At 35.6% G+C, this 3919-nt stretch overlaps 1 long non-coding RNA gene across 1 annotated transcript; it reads left to right on the top strand.

Moving 5' to 3' along the window:
- The first annotated feature begins 696 nt into the window (after positions 1-696).
- On the top strand, positions 697-1754 carry LOC140885079 (uncharacterized). The gene is made up of 2 exons (XR_012150800.1): positions 697-864; positions 1064-1754. It is a non-coding gene; the product is annotated as an uncharacterized lncRNA (long non-coding RNA).
- Positions 1755-3919: the final 2165 nt, after the last annotated feature.

Genomic DNA, 3919 nt, shown 5'->3' on the forward strand with positions numbered 1-3919 from the left:
GAATATAATAATAATAATAATAATAATAATAATAATAATAATAATAATAATAATAATAATAATAATAATAATAATAATAATAATAATAAACCATCAATCAAAAGTCCTCTTAAATTAACATGTAATGTATCAAAGTAAGCATCATCCAAGAATAAACGCCGGCGCTTAACTAATCTCAACTTATGATGATAATCTAAACAATGACCCTACGGGAGAAGACTCTCAAAAGTCTCCGTCCACGAGAAAATCTAAATCTATATATATATATATATATATATATATATATATATATATATATATATATATATATTATGAGATTTGATCCCCCGCACCCTAGGGTGCGGGGAATCCGTGCACACCCCGATCTCAAAAAAATTCCGATTCACTTGAAATTTTCACGGTAGGATCGTTTAAAAAATACGAATCCAACGGTATATCATATGCTACAAATTTCAATCTCGATGGCCGAAATCGTGAAGATGGCCGGAAATGGGGTTAAATGTGCAGTTTTTTGTCATCTTCACGATTCCGGCCATTGAGATTGAAATTTGTAGCATATGATATATCGTTGGATTCGTATTTTTTAAACGATCCTACCGTAAAAATTTCAAGTGAATCGGAATTTTTTTGAGTCGGGGTGTGCACGGATTCCCCGCACCCTAGGGTGCGGGGGATCAAATCTCATTATATTATATCCTTTCTATTTATCCCTAGCTGTTTCAATCCCAGGTTCTTGTTCGAGACGTACAGCTTCATCGATACATTTTCATCTCATTAACGAAGGCGAAAATGGAAGCACAGACTCTTGAATCAATTTTGGTGTCAAGCGATTGCGATTTTGTGATCGGAAAAGATGGTGCCCAGGTACTACGTAATATAGGGATAATTGCATACACTACTCCTCTAATAGCTAAAAATCACTTATGAAAAAAGAATAGTACTTATACTCAGAATTTGAAAATACAAGGGATCAACAGACGTACGCAAGGGGTTTTCGATACTGGGTTGCATATATTATTTTCCTTATTAATTAATTTCTATTTGTGGTTTGGGGGGGGGTTAGATTCCAGTGCGTGATCTTGTTGGGAAAACCGTGCTTATATACTTCTCGGCCCATTGGTGTCCCCCTTGCCGTGCCTTCCTACCAAAGCTCGTAGAAGCTTATCAGAAGATGAAAGAACAAGGCAAAGAAGTTGAAGTGGTGTTCATTTCAAGTGACAGAGACCAAACTTCCTTCGACGAATTCTTCTCGTCCATGCCATGGCTCGCTATCCCATTCGGCGATCAAAGGAAGCCGTCGTTGAGCCGCTTGTTCGAGGTGCATGGCATCCCCAAGCTCGTCGCCATCGGCCCATCAGGCCAGACCATCACAACCAAAGCTAGGGAACTTATCACGAGTCGCGGCGCCGAAGCGTATCCCTTCAACGACTAATTAAGGTAGTGTTTGGAAGATCTTCTACGAAGCAGTATTTTTCAACTTTTACTTCATAAAATTTTGAAATTTTGAGATATTTTGTAAAAGAAAAGTCGAAAAATGCTTCTTAGAAGCTCTCCAATATACTACCTAACGGCTCAAAGGATTCATAAATTTGCAGCTGCCATGCAAATTAAGGTATGATTTTCAAGTTTTAATAAATTTGCAGTTATAATAAGAAAATAAGGAATAAATTTGCAGTTGCTTCATTGTGATGTAGTACTCTAATATCCTCGATGTTATATACCGTGAGATTGTAATGGAATGTTTATTTGTATTATGTATTTATGTTACACACACAGAGGTAAGTCGTGCAATAAATAATAATTTCATCGTTTTATGAAAAAAAAAATGATACGATAACAATAACAATATATATATATATATATATATAGAATATGATGTTTTACTATTTCACTTTAATCATATTTTATATAAAACGTTTGTAGTTATTAATTAAGTATATAATACCTGTCAAAAAAATAAGTATATAATCAAGAAAGAGATATCATTACTTATTAAAAAGTATTCAAACTTAATAAAATAATAATTGCGGGAAAGTATGCTAAAAATATAAATTCATTTTATTTTTTCCCAAACTAACATTATAAATAGGGCTGGGATACCGAGCTTAAATACCGACTTTTCGTGATACCGTACCGAACTTTTTTCGAAATATAGACATTTTTTTGATATATTGAATTTTTTTTCGGTATTTATACGGTACCAATATGAATTTTTTCCATACCAACATTTTAAAATTTCGATATCGGTACCGGTATGAATTTTTTCATGCCAATATTTTTTATACGGTATACCGAAAACCCACCCCTAATTATAAGTTGCACAAAATTTTTTGTGAAACGGTCTCACGGGTCAATTTCGTGAGACTGGTCTTTTATTTGGGATACCCATTAAAAATTTATTTTTTATGTCAAAGGTATTACTTTTTATTGTAAATATGGGTAGGGTTGACCCGTCTCATAAGAGACCTACTCATAAATTTATGCATCTCGAGAAAATTGGGTGATTGGCAACTTCCTGAGTGGAATGTGTCCCTTTTTTGTGAGTACTTTTGACCGGTATAGTGAGCTCGGGGACTCTTGACTTGGTATAGTGAGTCCGAGTACTCTTGGCCTTGTAGAGTACACCTGAGTCAGATGGTCTACATGCACTCCAACACGAAAATTGTATTGGTCACGTCAAAAGGGTTTTCGACGTGACCAGTCCAATACTCAAGTCATTGAGATATTCATGCAGAACGAAAGAGAATGCTTGAGAAAATGACTAAATGAGTATTAAGAGTGTTTGTGAGAATGAATTGATCTCCCTTATTTTACCTCCGTCGGGTGTATTTATAGGATACCAAGGTCGGTGACCATCCTAAGATACTCGGGTAGTGGCCACGATGCAGGGACGTGGCCCACATCTCGGCCTCAGCACGATCTTGTGAACATGGGGGAACGTGCCCCGGAATCAGATACCAAGGGGTTTGAAAATTTATGTCTATTCATTGTAATCAAAACACCTGCTGACGTGTCGTTTATCTATTGGATGTAGAGGATGTCACCTCAGTGGTGCTCATATAAGTACTGATCACGGTGATTGCTGATCACACATAAAGTGAATATATATATATATATATATATATATATATATATATATATATATATATATACGTATGTGTGTGTGTGTAGAGGTTTAATCTCTTGAGCAACCACTGTAGGTACCTACGTGAATACCGGCTGATGTGAAGTCTTGTACATTCAATAAATGCATGTCACATCAGTCGATATTCACATAGGTACCCACGATGGGTGTTGTTGTGACCCATCTCGAATCACCTACTAAACAATTTTATATCATGCAATTAACTTAAATAAAACGTAAGCAGATAAACAACAGAAATAACTTGAACATAGTTATACAACCTCATCGAAGAAACAATATGTAAATACCAAATGTGATATAACCATATCGAAAGTCATAGTACTAAAACTGAAACATTACATGAACCAAGATCGTTACTCCCAAAAGTGCTTCTCTGCCACCTCTGCGCCCGCTCTCGCTAGGTCCATCCAACCTAAGGTCTACCTCGTGAAATGGGGTTTCCAAAACAAAGATCAAGGATTCTGGCGATAAAAATGCTTAGTATGAGAGTATTGTTAGTATACAATTATATGTGCATGTGCCCGCGTCGATGTTGAAAATAAAATTATATGTATAAAAATCTAAAAAATTTTTAAAACAAAATAAAAATTATAATATATTGTTGAATCCGATATTTTGGTGATAACAAACAACAACTCATTGTATAGGAATGTGCTGCCAACCATTGTATTTCAGGAATCTACTACAACTTCTACCGGAAGCTTGTCAACCGCCTTTGCTCTCGACCGGCTGAAGTCACAAGCCTATCGACTGGCTATCAAAACCAGCAGAGGA

Source organism: Henckelia pumila, chromosome 2, assembly GCF_033568475.1.
Source record: "Henckelia pumila isolate YLH828 chromosome 2, ASM3356847v2, whole genome shotgun sequence".
NCBI lineage: Eukaryota > Viridiplantae > Streptophyta > Magnoliopsida > Lamiales > Gesneriaceae > Henckelia > Henckelia pumila.